The sequence below is a fragment of the Equus przewalskii genome, chromosome 9, assembly GCF_037783145.1.
Source record: "Equus przewalskii isolate Varuska chromosome 9, EquPr2, whole genome shotgun sequence".
NCBI classification, from domain to species: Eukaryota; Metazoa; Chordata; class Mammalia; order Perissodactyla; family Equidae; genus Equus; species Equus przewalskii.
In genome coordinates this window covers 58142612-58158810 of record NC_091839.1, presented here as the reverse complement: position 1 = coordinate 58158810, position 16199 = coordinate 58142612, and the positions used below count along the sequence as shown (strand labels likewise).

At 47.5% G+C, this 16199-nt stretch overlaps 1 long non-coding RNA gene across 1 annotated transcript in view; it reads right to left on the bottom strand.

Annotated features, from left to right (window-relative positions):
* The window catches only part of LOC139073637 (uncharacterized), a 28312-nt gene extending 20468 nt beyond the window's left edge, over positions 1–7844 (bottom strand). Inside the window, exon 1 of the long non-coding RNA XR_011522586.1 lies at positions 7597–7844. This is a non-coding gene — a long non-coding RNA (uncharacterized lncRNA). The remainder of the gene's footprint in view (positions 1–7596) is intronic.
* Between the last annotated feature and the right edge of the window lie 8355 nt (positions 7845–16199).

Below are 16199 nucleotides of genomic sequence, written 5' to 3'. Positions count from 1 at the left end.
ACTATGTGTAAATCTGAGGCACTCACTGTCTCACTGTGGCCTCGCCATGGACCTTCTGGGCGTGTAGAGCTTAAATTAAGAAGCCCGAATCTTGGCAGAAACCAGTTTTAAACTAATAAGTGGCATTACGATCCTACCCTTTAGTTTTGAGATAATTAGCTGAGACAACTTTTAGAGCTATCTCTGGGACCACTCCAAGAAATCATTTCACTTAATCATCTGAGGTAGTCTATTAAATATCGGCTGTTTTGAAAAATTAGTCTGCAAGCTGCCAATACTGGTGACTTATTACAACTGATAAAAGACCATCACCTACAGGATGGATTTGGATCCCATTAACCCCTGCCTGGCTGTGGAGCAAATACTGAACATGGTGGCCTGGTTTAATGAGATGGGGTTTGGAATGGGATCTTCCAACGCCAGTAACTATTGATTCCCGGGGAACTGTTTTTGTCCTTGGGAAAGTACTCAGTGAGACAGGCTGTGCCTTCATTGTGCGTATTTGACAAGAGTCTTCTTCCCCCATGCAGAAGGTCATCAGCAAACAGTTGGGATGGGGGGACCTCAGGCTCCAGGGGAAATGCTCAGGGATTCTCCACCCTGAACTGCAGCTGGTATTCCCCCTGACTCCTGGGCTGTGGACCTAACACAGACTCTCCCCAAGGCCAGGCTTGGAAGGTGAAACTGATGAGCATTAACAATCCGCTCATAAGTCTTGGCTGCCTTTCGGATTAGTTCAAGGAGTTACAGAGAGAAAGAAGACATTGACCAGTGACAGGGTCTCCCCCTCAAACCCAAGCAACGAAGGCACTTCCTAAATCCTTCTGATGCTGCTAGGTCACTCTGTCACTCCAGAGCAATGCCCTCCCACATATATGTGGGTCATCCTAACTGGAGCAAATTCCTTTACCTGGGACAAGAATGTTTTCCAATCCAAGATAGGGGGTGGGAGGACTCCTGGTCTGGTGCACAATAGTATATATGGAGGGTTAGACGAGTTGGGGCTAGGCTGTTTGGGAGGCTGAGGGTCACCATAACTGTACCTCACAATGGATCCCCCGCTGGAACAGAATCTGAATGGTGTGCACAGGTGGGCATCTTGGCATGCTTTTGAAGACAGCGGTTCCAGAGCTTGTTTTTAGGGCAGAGTGACTGGAGTCCTCTACTCTGTGGCACACCCTCAATCATTCATAAGTAAACTTATAGTAAATCAGATCACCCCTCAGACTAGAGTCTAGGTTCTAGTCCACCTAGGTGCTTCAGGTGATTTTTAAGAAAAATTAAACACAAAAATTCTTAAAGTTGAGAAATGTCGTACCATGAACCTAATTTCCCACCCTCTCCTCCCCCTCTTGCCCCTCACCCATGAACTGGGAAAAGACCCAAGTTCCTTGCTTGGGAACAAATCACCCCAATCTAGCCTGTGATGCGAGAGCATCAGCTGTGAGCCATTGGTTTAAGGTTTTAAAAGAGAAGTGAAGGACAAGAGAGAGAGAGAGAGAGAGAGAGGGAAGGGAGGAATTATTTACATTGGCATTAACTGGATTAAGTCTTAATATTGTCTAATTATAGCAGGCATTTCCTTTCAGCCTGGCTTCTTGTTTCTCAAAAAATCATGGTGTCTCACCTAGCTTTCCATTAAGCCTAACAATTTAAATCTATTTCCAGCAGTCTGAATGGCAGTCTCGTGTGGACTCAGTGAGATTTCTTTCTATTTAGATTTTCTGAAAATACTTAAAACGAGAGTTTATTTATGGCTCCCTAGCAATGAGGAGGGAGCTGCTGGAGTAATTTTAGGAGGCCAGAAGCCATCCTCACCCCAGAACTCTCCTTCCAGTGGCTTCCAACACAGCCTCAAATGTTTCCCAATACAGTTGTCCAAGAAGTGTTTCCAGTAAGCAGTGAGGCATACTGGAAAGAGAATGGACCTGGGAGTGAAGCAAACTTAGACTCAAATCCTAGTTGTTCTATCCATTATTAGCTGGTAAACTTAGAAAATTATGTAGCCTCTTAAAAACTTAGTTTCCTCTCTATATAAATGACTGTTATTAGTTTGGGTCTGACTACTAAAATTGATGATACACTCATGTGTTGCTTAATGATGGGGACATACTCTGAGAAATGCATCATTAGGCAATTTCATCGTTGTGCAAACATCATAGAGTGTACTTACACAAACCTAGATGGTATAGCGTGCTACACTTGGGCTATATGGTACTAATCTTATGGACCACCGTCACATATGTGGTCCATCATTCATCAAAATGTCATTATGCAGCACATGACTGTCCATGAAATCAACTGATACATAACAGTGCTCGATGCATATTGATTTCAGTGTTAAGAAAACAAAAACTGATTTCTGAGGGTATAAAACAGGAGGAATTTAACGCAAGGACTTGATTACACAGGTGATGGAAAAGGTTAGGAAGTCAATCAGTAGACAGTGAGGCAACCCAGAGATCAGTAACAGCAGGAAGTCACCACTGCCTGAGGCTCAAGGGACGAGGGGAGGAGGTGGGCTCTCCAAGGCCAGGCACCAAAGTCACTGGAAGGAAACTGGGGCCACAGCAGAAGCTGAGGTCAGGAAAGAAATGCAGCTGCCAGAGATGGCACCAAAGGCAGAGAAGGAGGGGAAGAAATACAGTGCTTCCTTCTGCTCCCATCTACCCTCCAATCTCTCACCCAAGTCCCTCCTAGGCTACCCCCAGCCAGCAGCCTGCTGACCCTGCACCCTGGGGAGTACAGCCTGCAGAGCCTGCTCCCTGCCGTACAGAGCAGAAAGGAGTCTGAGGAACGGGGCTGAGGGCAAGCAGGTCCAGGGCCAGCACTGAAGACCAGATGTCCTGAGCCGCCTGGCCTCCCAACACTGAGGCCTCTGCAGGCTGCCGTCCTCCTGGCTGCAGGCCTCAGACATTGCCCTTCTCTCCTTCTCGCTTTAAAGCTGTCACCACCTTCCGTCTTTCTCTAAACCGACCTGGGGGTAAACAGATCTCCTTCCCTCTTTCTAGGTGATGCTCCCTGGAGGCAAACACAGCTCCCACTCTAAACCTGTTGGGCAGAGTGGGCTGGGCAGCAGATAGAGTGGAGGCATCCAGGCTTTCACAGGTTAATAGGCACAGTGCTGCTCTCAGGCCTAGGGGCCTCACCTTCAAAAAGCCAGGATTCAAAGAGCCAAGGGGAACTAGCAACTTCTGTCCCCTTCCTGCTCTGGGTGTCCAGGACCCCTGAATTCCCTGCCTAAAGAGCCTGGAGCACATTCATGGGGCCTGACTGGCCTTTCCCCTGGTCTGTCCTCTCGAGGGTGGACCATGCCTGCAGTGGGAGCATCCTTAGACCTGAGGGGCGACCATTTGCAGGGGAGTGGGGAGGGAATGGAGGGCTGTGGCTATAAATACAGCTTACACACCACGTGGCTGGGGGTCCACGCACCTGCCTGAGACCCCCTCGTAGTGAGAGATGTATCTTGGGGTGTAAGGAGAAAGGGGCAGTGTGCATGCCAAGTGCTGGGGGTCAGGGCCAGCTCTCCATGTGCCATGATGTTCCAGCATGGAAGTTCAAGGAGTTCTAAATTCGAACCTACACTTCTAGCGGGTTGTGAAGGTGTGACTGTTGACTTATGAGGATAGAACATGTTTTGTTTAGCAGTTCTTAGCTTGGTTTGTAACTTTCACGTATTGCTGGCAGACACGTGTACTCTTGCTGCAGCCTCCACACATGTTAAGGGTAGGCCTGGACCAGAGTGGGCTGGTTCTTTACCCAGAGGTTGCTCTGAGAGTGTGGGGCTCAGATACAGAGGGAAGAAGAGGAGGGCCCAGACCCGCAGATGCTTCTGGGTCAGGGATGCACGAAGGTTCTCCACCCACACAGGGAAGTGGGTCCAGGGCTTCAGAATCTAGTGTCTGCTGCCTTCCAGAGCCAACTCCTTTAGGCTTTGTGTGACAGCACACCCTCTGATATATATATATATTTTTTCTTTTTTTGGTGACGAAGATTGTTCCTGAGCTAACATCTGTTGACAATCTTCCTCTTTTTGCTTGAGGGAGATTGTCACTGAGCTAAAACTTGTGTCGATCTTCTTCTGTTTTGTATGTGGGATGCCGCCACAGCACGACTTGATGAGTGGTGTGTAGGTCCACGCCTGGGATCCCAACCCACAAACCCCAGGCCACTGAAGCAGAGCACGCAAACTTAAACACTACGCCACTGAGCCGGCCCCCGTGATATTTTTAAGCTAACATTTATGGAATATGGCAGACTTTGTTCTAAACCCGTTTCACATATTGTCACATTTAATTCCCCTGTGGGGTGGGTAATGTTGTTAGCCCCATTCCACAGATAAGGAAACAGACAAGCAGGTTAAGCAACTTGCCCAAGGCCTAGCCGGATTCAGATTCATGAGTCTGAGCCTCAAGCCAGGCTCTTAACCACACCCTGTACTGCCTCCCACTCTGTGAAAATGGGGTGTGTGTGTGTGTCCAGGGCTTCATCAAGTACTGACACTCCCACACCCCCAGATAGTGAGGGACCACTGGCTGTCATTCTCCCAAACGCTTAAAGACAGCTCTTGGGTCTTCATCTAAGCCTTCTCTTTTCCTGCTGAACATTCCCATCTTTCTCCTTTTCCTCACATGACAGAGGGTCCAGACCCTTTACCACCCGGCTTGCTCTTTAGCGGGGTCACCCAATCCTGTCTCATTGTCTCTTTTCAAGTGTGGGGCCCAGAACTGAGGCCTTTATTCAAGTTGTCTGATATGCCTTGTGTGAGCAGCATTAGGAAATCGTTTCTGCACATGATTCCTGCACAAACACAGCAAAAGACAGAATTAGCCTTTGGGGCAGCCAGACCATTCCCACAAACATTCGCTGAACACCCACTCTGAGAGTGAGATAGCCCCGCCCTCGAGGAGAGTCCAGTCCTGTGAGGAGACAGGCAGGAGAACTGATCATTTGAACCCAATGTGGCGAGTGCTATGAGGGAGCACAGAGGAGCCAGGGTTCTGGGGCACAGGTAGTCAGGAGCTTGAAGGCCTCCACCCAGCTGGAGCTGCTGAGCTGGATCTTAAAGATTGAATTAAAAAGACAAGAAATAACAAGTATTGAAGGGATGTGGAGAAAAGGGAACCCTTGTACACTGCTGGTGGGAATGTAAATTGGTGCAGCCACTGTGGAAAGCAGTATGGAGATTTCTAAAAAAATTAAAAGTAGAAATACCATGTGATCCAGCTATCCCACTTCTGGGTCTTTATCCAAAGAACATAAAACACTCATTCAAAAAGATATATGCACCCCTATGTTCATTACAGCATTATTCATAACAGCCAAGATGTGGAAGCAACCCAAGTGCCCATCAACGAATAAATGGATAAAGAAAATGTGATTTATATATATATATATATATATATATATTTCACACACACAATGAAATACTACTCAGCCATAAAAAAGACAAAATCTTGCCATTGGCAACAACATGGATGGACCTTGAGGGTATCATGCTAAGCAAAATAAGTCAGACAGAGAAAGACAATTACTGTATGACTTCACCCATATGTGGATGATAAACAAACACACATATAGAGATAGAGAACAGATTGGTGGTTACCAGAGAGGAAAGGGGCAGGGAGAAGGCAGAAGGGGTAATGGGAGACATTTGTACAGTGACAGAGGGCAACTAGACTTGGTGGCAAACACAATGCGGTCTATACAGAAGTCAACATACAATGATGTACACTTGCAATTTATATAATGTATAAACCAAAGTGACCTCAATAAAAATAAATAAATAATAAAATAAAATTGAGAAAAAGAGTGAATAGGAATTCACCAGATGAGCTAGAGGAGAAGGAAATGGGAACAATGTGTGCAGAGGTATGGAGGTGTGCAAGGACATGGCACATTCCAGAACCTGTCTAGTGATTGGTAGCCAGGTCATACCTGGGTCTGATGCTATGCAGGGATCCGACACCCTGAAAGCAGAAGGGACCCCTGAACCTCTTCTAGCTTGAGTCCTATTAACTCGCGGAGCTTGTAATCCACTAAAATCTTTAAGTCCTTTTCACCCTGTGGCATTGATTTATTAAACCAAAGTCCAGAACTTTCCATCTGCTCCAATTAAGTTTGATCCTATTAGATCATGCCCATTATTTCAGTCTGTCTGGATCGTATTTCTGCATCCAAATTGTTAATTATCTCTCCCAGTGCTGCATCATCTGCCTTTTATGTTATTGATAAAAATATCCAAAACAACAGGCTTGGGGTGGAGACTTGTTGCCCACCGCTACAGACTTCCTCTAAGTTACCATCAGTCAGCATTCCTCAGGTTACGCATTCAGCCAGTTACGAGCTCTTCTAAATGAAAGCACATCCAGCTCACAATTTTCCAATTTTGTCTACAGGGAGGTCACGAGAGACACTATCAGTGGTCTTGTTGAAATCCGGATATACGACATCATCAACATCTCCCTGATCTACCAGCCCAGTAAACCCATTAGCAGAGGACACGGGGTGAGATTGGCATGACTTGTTTAGAGTGGACCTTAGAAATAGGAGTGCAGGTCACCAAAGAACTACAGGGTCCTGTAGCATGGACTACAGTGTTATTGGGGCTCCCCCTCAGACCTGTAGGGATGTAGGAATCCAAAGTATTCTCCGTTTTGAAAACTAGGACTTTTGCCCACCCCATTCTTTGAGACTTTCTCACATTTGCTATGATCTGTGAAAGATTAACACCAGCCACAGAGCAAGCTGGGCCCGGGTGCCCTTCCTTGCCGGGCTTGGGCTGGGGGCCACTGGTCTGGGATGGAATCTGGACTCCCTTCCAACCCTTCGTGCTCCTCTTCGGGCACCAGTTCCAACTCAGTAGGGTTATTTTTCCCTTTCCAGACTGAAGATCATTCTGAATAGAGAAAAGGGCCACAGGAGCTTGGCGTTCTGTCATACTCTCTTCAGCGCTTTGTATCACAGGCTGAGGAGCTTGAACTCGATCTGGTAAGTGGAGAAGTCACTGAAGATTTTTGAAAAGAGGAGTGACGTGATCCTATTTTAGGGGAAGAGTCAAAGTTTTTGACTGTTTCACATCATTAGTCCATTCCTCTTAGCATTGACATTTAACACTAGCAATTGCCTATAAGCATGAGAGGCAGTGCAAAATAGTCTAGCTAAAGTAGATCACTTTTTTTTTTAAAATGATAGTCAAGGGGAGCAGATTATTATTTTTTTTTCTCTCCAAAGCTCCAGCACAGAGTTTTATATTCTGGTTGTAAGTCCTTCTAGTTCTTCTATGTGAGCCGCTGCCACAGCATGGCTGCTGACAGATGAGTGCTGTGGTTCCACGACTGGGAACTGAACCTGGGCTGCTGGAGCAGAGTGTGCCAAACCTTAATGGCCAGGCCATCAGGGCTGGCTCTTGATCACTTTATCTTCTGTGTGAGGCAGAGAGGGGAAGGGGCTGTGTGTAGGATTTGGAGCCTGACCAACCTAGGTTTAAATAGCAACTCCATCATTTAAAGGCAGGGAGGGGCCTTAAACAAGCACCTCACTGCCTCTGAGCCTGAGGTTTCTCATCTGTAAAATGGGAATAGTAATTATACCCACCTTGCAGGGTGCCTGTGAGGATGGAGATGATGAATTTAAAGTGCCTGGATCCACAGAGGACGTGTTCAGTAAGTGGTCCTTCATCCGAATCCTTCATCTTCAGGTGCAGGATTCCCAAGTTCCCCCCAAGACCAGGGGGCACACACCTGGAGCAGCCTAAGGAGAGAGGGATCCACCATCAGATGTGGGCTCCCTGGAAGCAGCTGCCTCCCAGACACGGAGGTGGGGCCTGCTGGCTGCATGGCTCTGAGCCGACACCTGCCAAGGCCTGCCAAGGCCCCAACCTCTGAATGACCTGCAGGGGAGGCTGGCACTGAATTCCTAGAGTCCTGATCTCCCTCCCACCCTAATTATCTTCACCTGGGTGTGTGTTTCGTCAGGAGCTGCAGGGTTAATAGCTGGAAGAACCGGTTTTAAAGCACCCTCAGAGCTGGTCTGGGTGATTCTTCAGAGAAGACTGGAGCCTGGATGGGAGGCGCCAGGCCCCAGAAATGGCGTGTGTCCCAAGGCCCCGCCTGAGGTACCTGCAGCTTCCTGCACGTGTGGCCTATCACCTCCCACACACCTGGGCCACCTCCTCCCACCCAGCCATGGGTGTGAAGAGAAGGAAAATGAAGTATGCCCGGGCGAGGCATGGCTGGGGAGTCACCAGCCATCCCTCCAACCTACTGTCATTCCAACCTGCTCTTAGGTTGGCCTTTCAAGGCTGAGCAAAAAAGCTTTGGATAATTCACGATGCCACTCTACCTTCTGACCTGGGAATGGTCAGTTCAGGCCATCAGCATATGCTGGCCAGAAGTAGCCATACTTTCTTTTCACTGAACACATTTCCACCCAGATGCCCAGCTCTTTAATTACAATGTGAATTCTCCCATATACCCCTCAACTTCATCAAGAATCCCCAAACTTCCTAAACACTAACGCAGCATAGTGGGCAAAACGCTAAGGGCTTCCATGGGATGACTTGTTTTGTCCACACTCTATGCCTGCATTGTGAGTACTATTATACCCCCATTTTACAGATGAGGAAACTGAAGCACTTGAGCGTTCAGGTATCTTTCCCAAGCCTGCATAGCTAAGTAAGTAGCAGAGATGGGATTTGAACTCTTGAAAGCTTGCTCTGCCCTATATTCTGTTTCCTCTCTTGCAATAGAAAGTTGGGGATTCGGAGACCTGGAAAGGACAACCGGCAGCCACTGGGTCCCAGTTCATTTCCTCTGGGGGCCTTGTTCAAGAGAAAATAACCACAGACTCTCTAGTGACCAGGTTAATTTCCACTTCCAGGACCTCCCCTGCTTCCACTGCCCCCTACACACACGCGCGCGTGACACACACACACACACACACACAGAAACACACACAGCCTCCTCCTTCTCCTCCTGTTGTGTCCAGGCATCAACCATAGCTGTTGGCCATTGATGTCTTAATTTTTTGTTTTTTAATTGTGGTAAAAAATATATATAACATAAAATGTATCATCTTAACCATTTTTAAGTGTACAGTTCAGTAGTAAGTATATTCACATTGTTGTGAAACAGATCTCCAGAACTTACTCAACTTGCAGATGTGAAACTACACACATTAGATAGCAATTCCCCTTTTCTCCTCCCCTTGGCCCCTAGAAACTACCACTCCCGTTTCTGTCTGTATGACTTTAATTATTTTAGATACTTCATATAAGTGGAATCATACAGTATTTGTCTTTTTGTAACTGGGTAGCTCACTTAGCATAATGTCCTCAAGGTTCATCCATGTTGTAGCATGTGACAGAATTTCCTTCCTTTTTAAGGCTGAATAGTATTTTATTGTCTGTATATACCACCTTTTGTTTATCCCTTCATCTATTGATGGACACTGAGTGGCTTCTACCTCTTGGCTACTGTGAATAATGCTGCTATGAACATGGGTGTGCAAATATCTTGTCAATACCCTGCTTCCGATTCTTTTGTATACTTACCCAGAAGTGGAGTGAGCTGGATCATATGGTAATTCTATTTTTAATTTTTTGAGGAATCTCCATACTGTTTTCCACTGCCACTGCCCCATTTAACATTCCCACCAACAGTGCACAAATTTTCCAATTTCTCCACATCCACGCCAACACTTCTTATTTTCTTTTTCTTTGATAGTGGCCATCTTGAGGAGTGTGAGGTGTGGAGCCTTAACTCTTGAGTGTGGAGTCCTGCACAGACTGATCAGAGCCTTGGGCCTCCCAATGCCAGGACTGAGACGCGTACATGGCAACAAGAGTTCCAGTTACATTTTCCCCATGGCCAAAGAAGCCAAGTGATTCTTGCTGACAGGCTGAAACCCCCTGGGCACGTTCCAGCTTAGTCTCAGAGAATCCCTGAGGAACTGCCATGGCTCAGTGAACCTGTCCTGGGTGAGCAGTGTTTCGTGTGGGTGCTGAATAGATGTTAATGATCATAGAATGTAAGCTCCATGAAGGCAGAGACATCGACCTTGGTCATCTCTGCATCCCCAGCACTTGGTGCATAGTAAGTGCTCAATAAATATTTGCTAAATGAACAAATGAAGAATTGGGAGCTTTCTAAGCTGGTGGAAAGCAGTCCCTCCGAGCTAGCGTGGTCCACAGCGGTAGCCATTTGCCGACTGCTGGTTCCTACTTCTGCTGGCTTGCAGACTCTTTTCCATGAGAGCCCCGCTGACCCTCCCTCCTTGTTAAAGCATGATGCACGTGGATCCCAGCCACCAGCCCATTCCTGTCACTCCTCTCTCCTGAGAATGACTCTGGACTTTGTTGTTCTGGGCTAACAGGGAGAGAGTTTAAAAAGTTTGAGAAGCGATGCCTTAGAGGGAGGTTTTGGCAGGCAGTGATAAACTCTCAGCTTTGCTTCAGGAAAAAAAGTGTATCTCTCCCCACTGCCCACAGGGGAGATTTTAAGGATCTCAGCATTTTTTTGTGCCAACAGTAAGATCTAGCACTCCACCAAACCCACCTCTAGACACAAAGGCACTTTAGTGGGGAAGAAGAATGAGGGGGTTTCAAGCTGATAATGACACAACAAAATTTGCTTCCTGCAATATGGTATAAGGAGAGGGCAACCAATGTGAGGGGAGTTTGGGCCCGGCCCAGGGCCACACTCTGATGTCACAGTCTGTAAGAAATTCAGTGAGAAAATATTTTCTGTGTGCCTGGCACTGTTCTGAGTGCTTTATGCATACTAACTCGTTTAATCCTCCCATCAAGCTCGAGGGATGTATATTAATGTCATACCCATTGTACGGCTGGGAAAACCAAGCTTCTGAGAGGTTAAGTCACCTGCCCATGGCATGTGGTTCCAGAGTCTGGGCTCTTAACTGTGAGAGAACTGTGCTGGCTCTCTTTAGTCATCTATCAATTCATTTGTTAATTCAACAACCATTTACAGAGAGCCTACTGTGTGGCAGGCACCAACCCCAGCAGTAAACAAAACACAGGCCTCACTCTCCAAGGCTTTCAGTCTAGCAAGGGTGTTCATTCAACATGTGTCTTGTCTGTGAGAGTAGACCACGGTAAGTGGGAATACAGACCCACAAATCACCCAACTGAATTCCAGTTCCCCTAGTGACCAACAGAGTCCTGTCAAACTATTTCTCAGGAGCCAAATTTAATCTTTGAAGAAAACAGCTCTGAGTGTAGGTGTGTTTTAAAGATGAGTCTGGCCTCAGGAAGAGATCTTGGAACATCCGAACAGATAGGGGGAGCTGTTGACCCCGCTGCAGCGCCCTTCATGCAGGACCCATCTGCCAGCCCAAGAGCCAAGTAAAACCAAGATTTCCTCATGAAAATGCCAGATGAAAGCATTAGTAATATCAACTGATATTCCTGCATTGGAACAGAATCAAAGGTGCTTCTGGGATTGCCCTTGGCCCCTCTGGGAAGCCTAGCTAACTCGCACTTTCTCATCCACTCAAATAAACCATGGGTTCCATGTGTACACACTTAAAACCCAGAATGGCACATACCCACAGACAGCCTGGGGCAAGATGGAGCATTTCTGTGTCTCTCTGCTTAGGCTGCACTGGGGCAGTTCAGAGCACAGGCCTGGGGTTTAATCCCAGCCCCGGGGCTCACATAGGCGAATCACTTTCTATCCTTCAGTCTCCACATCTATAAAATAGGACTAATATCTAATAACCAGACCTTCTGCATGGGGCAGATGTAAGGATGAAAGGAGAGAATCTTGTACTTAGCACAGCACATGGCCAGAGAAATGCACAGGAAGTGTTAGCTATTGTTATTATATTATCTTATTGTATATTATCTGCAAATAAGTTCATCAGTTTTAAAATTCATGACACTGAAATAAATGTGCTATGAGCACTTTCTGAGAGTATTTTTCCTAGATTGCTCAAAGTAAATCCTTATCCCTATCAGATGCATGGGAAGCCTGAGGCCCATGTTCTTGGTCTTCAGTGAGGTTACCTAAATAGTAGCAGGACCCTCAACTTCCAGTTCAACACTCTATCCAGTAATTCAAACTTCCCTCCTTCAACGCCAGCTTCAGTCCATTTCCTATGTTCAAAATTTGCCCACTCCACTCTTGATGACTTCCAGTTCTGTCTGAGGTTGGCTTTCCAGAAAGCAGAATTTGGTTGCAAGTAATTTACCAAGGAAGTGCTCCCAGAGGTAACCAATAGGGGAGTGGGGAAAGGAGAGAAGTTCAAACAAGGGTGAGGGTTCAGCAAAGTCTCACAGAGGGCAGCTGTAGAGGACCCTGCACCTGAGTGTCCCTGCCCGAGGGAAGGGAGCCTGCAGTGCAGACAAGGGAATGGCAGGTAATGGAGGTGGGAGTGGCCCTGCTCGCCCTCATTCCCAGTGACCTACTTGGGGGAAGTTGTCTTTCCTTTGCCACAACTTTAGGTTCTGTGCGTCTGGAGGTCCCAATTCCCAGAAGGGAGACACTTCCACCGGGGACACAGAAAACAAACACTAAACCCAAATTTCTGGCAACCACTAGGTCATTAGGGGGCCATCAGGCAAAGAAAGGAGTGGCCTTCCTGGCAGGAATAATTCGCTCTGATCATTAGGAGGAGGCTCTGTCTCTGCTGCCCTGGGCCACGTAGGAGTATCTATGGAACTCAGGCAGCCCTGGGTTCCTCCCATGCCCAGCGTTAACTGTCACTCACCAATTACAGCAAGCAAGCCATGTAACCAGGGGCTCGGACCCCTCAAGCATGCAGGGCTGGGGTCACTCTGACACGGAACAACCAGCAGAAGTGCCAGCCAGGTGAGGGGTAGAGGAGGTTACGTGAACAACAATGTCACCTCCAGACTAGCTGTAGCAGGTGAGGGCTGTAAATTGTCAGACTAACTCTCCTCTTGCAAGTTTTCCCCATAAATTGCGGCCGATCTTCAACATGAAGACTCCGTGATAGGATGGAGTGAACTTGACCGTGGATGCGAGCAGACAATGTCTGTGCTCCACCCAGGTCCTCTCAGATCCCTTTTCAGGGTTTTGTTCACTCCTGATACCAACTGTCTTAGGTTGGGTCCCCCAAGGCAGGCCTCCGATGAGGATTTGTGTGTACGTGACGTAAGGACACTGGTTAGAATGGCAGGTGCAGGACATGGCTGGGGAGGCATGCAGGCCAAGCTTCCCAGAGGGTGGCCTCAGCCTGACCCAACAGGCTGTAAGCCATGCCTCCACGCAGCCAAAGCAGCTCCAGAGCCCCCAAGAGCCGTCCTCCAAAAAGAACCACAAGGCTGCCTTTGGCAGTGAAAGCACAGCGAGGCCTGGGGTGCACCAGAAGTGGTAAAAAGGATCGAGGGGAGGGTGGGTGGGCACTGGCATTTCCTGCTACCAGCTTTACTACATAAATGCTGTTGGAGTAGCTTTGCTCCCAGTAAGAATGAATTCAGGTTAAAAATGAGAACCAAGAAGGGATAGCAAGTCTGTTCCAGAACGACTGGAAGACCCACGTGCCCAGCCCTGCCTCTGAGGGTAGGGGTGCCAGAGAAGAAGGATGCACAGTCCTGCCCTCCCGAAGGTTCTGTCCTCCTCTGCTGTGGAGAGGAGAAGCCACCTGGGGACTGTTTTTTTTGTTTGTTTGTTTTTGAGGAAGATTAGCCCCGAGCTAACATCTGTGCCCATCTTCCTCCATTTTGCATGTGGGACGCCTGCCACAATGTGTCTTGATAAGTAGTGTTTAGGTCCGTGCCCAGGATCTGAACCAGCGAACCCCAGGCCACTGAGGCAGAGCATGAACCTAACCATTACGCCACTGGGTGGGCTCCCACCTGTGGACTTTTTAAACCACAGCCCAGCAAGCCCTCAGGCAGCCTATTATTACAGGGCAGAAGGGAAGTACGTGCCCCAGGAGATTAGAGACTGGCCAGGTCACTCTGAACCCAAGAGGTAAAAAACTAAATCAAAATAGACAGACAACCGGCCTAGACAGGTTCAAGACGCAATTTGTTTCTTCAAATTGCGTTTCCTTAAGTTCTACTTGAGCTTGGAGTTGTTGTCAAGCCAGGTAAATTGACAAGGGTCAAAAGCTGTTTTGAGAGCAACCACAGTCATTGGCTCATTCGCTGTGTCCCTCTTTAGGTGCACACTGATGGCACACCTGTTCTGTTTACAGGCATTGGGCTGGGCACAGTGTTGGTGAAAGAATAGACACTGGCCCTGCCCTTATGGAGTTTACGGTTGAGTAGAGAGACAATCACTAAATAAATAAATATACACAAAGATATGGGAGTACAAATTATGATGGGTATCTCGGAGGAAAAGTGTAGAAAGCCATGAGAGGGAAGAGCAGGGTGTACTAAATTAACTTGAGTTGTCAGAAAAGACTCCTCTGAAGAAGTGGCGTGTAAATGGAGGCCTGAAGGATGAGCAGGAGTTAAACTGTGGGTGGGAAGGAGGTTGGACATTGGGTGGGTGGTCTTCCTAGGCAGAGAACAGCCTGTGGTAAAATGAGGAGTTGGGAAAGATAGGGGCTGACCCAAGGATCAAACAAACCAGAGCAAGCAAGCAAATTGAAGCCCCTCAGGGCTCCCGAAGGATCCAAGCAAAAGCTTGAGCACGTTTCTGTAGGTGTGTAGTGTGGTGGGTTTCAGGAGGGGAACGGGGCCTGGAGTCGTGACAAACGTTAGCCCCCACACCTGCTCTGGGTCAGATACTTAAATCACACCAAAATAATGAACCCTTTCATTAAAGACAAGGCAGAGTAGATTTAGCTCATAACACTGCACAACTCCAGGGGGCGCCACACACACTGCAATCTCTCTGAAGAGGGAGTGGGCAGTGTGCAGTCTGCATGGCGGCTGTAATGTGACTTTGGAAACAGAGCTAGCAGGAAAGAAGCTCCTTGGAGAAGTCAGTAAAATGGTTTAATTATTAAGAAGAAAAGAGGAACTAGCTTAACAGTTGAGTTTTTATTTTCTGAATAAGTTGGAGGCCAGTGAGGCAAGACAGAAGAAATGGAAGTGTGAGATGGGTTGAGAAGAAGAGGGGATCCCTTCTACAACAAAAAATATTTGTGGAACTTTCTGCTAGATAGATAATATTGAGTAAAGCAGGTGAGGTCCTATCCTCATAAAGCTTACAGTCTGGTGGGGGAGAAAAGACATTAATTTAAATAATACAAAAACAAATGTGTAGGGGCCAACCTTGCAGCCTAGTGGTTAAGTTCACCACACTCTGCTTTGGCGGCCAGAGTTCAGTTCCCAGGTGCAGACCTACAACACTCATCAGTGGCCATGCTGTGGCAGCGACCCACCTACAAAACAGAGGAAGATTGGCACAGATGTTAGCTCAGCGTGAATCTTCCTCAAGCAAAAAGAGGAAGATTGGCAACAAATGTTAGCTCAGGGTTAATCTTCCTCAGCAAAAAAAAAAACCAAACAAAAAATCCCAAATGTATAATTCTACATTGAGAAGCGGCATGCAGGAGAGACCCAGGTGGTGGACGTGGTTGGGTGTGTGTGCCAGGGTCCTGACTAGTCTGGGGGTGTGTGTCAGGACAGCTTCCCTGAGGAAGTGGTATTTAGGATGAGATCTAAAAGGTGAGCTAAGGTTAATTAGGCAAAGGGGGTGGAATGGAGGAAGGGTGAGAACATTCTAGACATCGTGAAGGGCATAAGCAAAGGCCTGCGATGGGGACATCTGAAGAAAGAGAAGAAACCTGCAGATTGGGGCACAGAGAAAATAAGAGCAGGGAGAAATCACTAAGAGGTTTAAGGCAGGAATTAGACTTGGATTCTGAAAACTTCTCCTCCTCCCTCATGGCAGATGGACTGAGGGGCAAGCGAGTGGGCAAGGAGACTGGTTAGGAAGCTCTTGGAACGGTACAGATGAGAGCTCACGGAAGCCTGGACCAGGGTGGTGGCAACGGGGCTGCAGAGGATGGGATAGGTTTGAGATATATTTAGGATGTCAAGATTTGGCAGGAAATTGTGATAGACTGAAAGTGACGGGTGTGAAGGATGATGGGGAGAGAGGTGTCAAGGTTTCTGGCTCGTGGGATTGGGTGGATGCTGGGGCCATTCATCAAGTTGGGAAACCCTGGAAAAGATCCAGAGATGGGATGGAGAGAACTGATTCTGATTTCAGACATTTTGGACTGATTGAGTTGAGGTGCCCTTGAGACACACA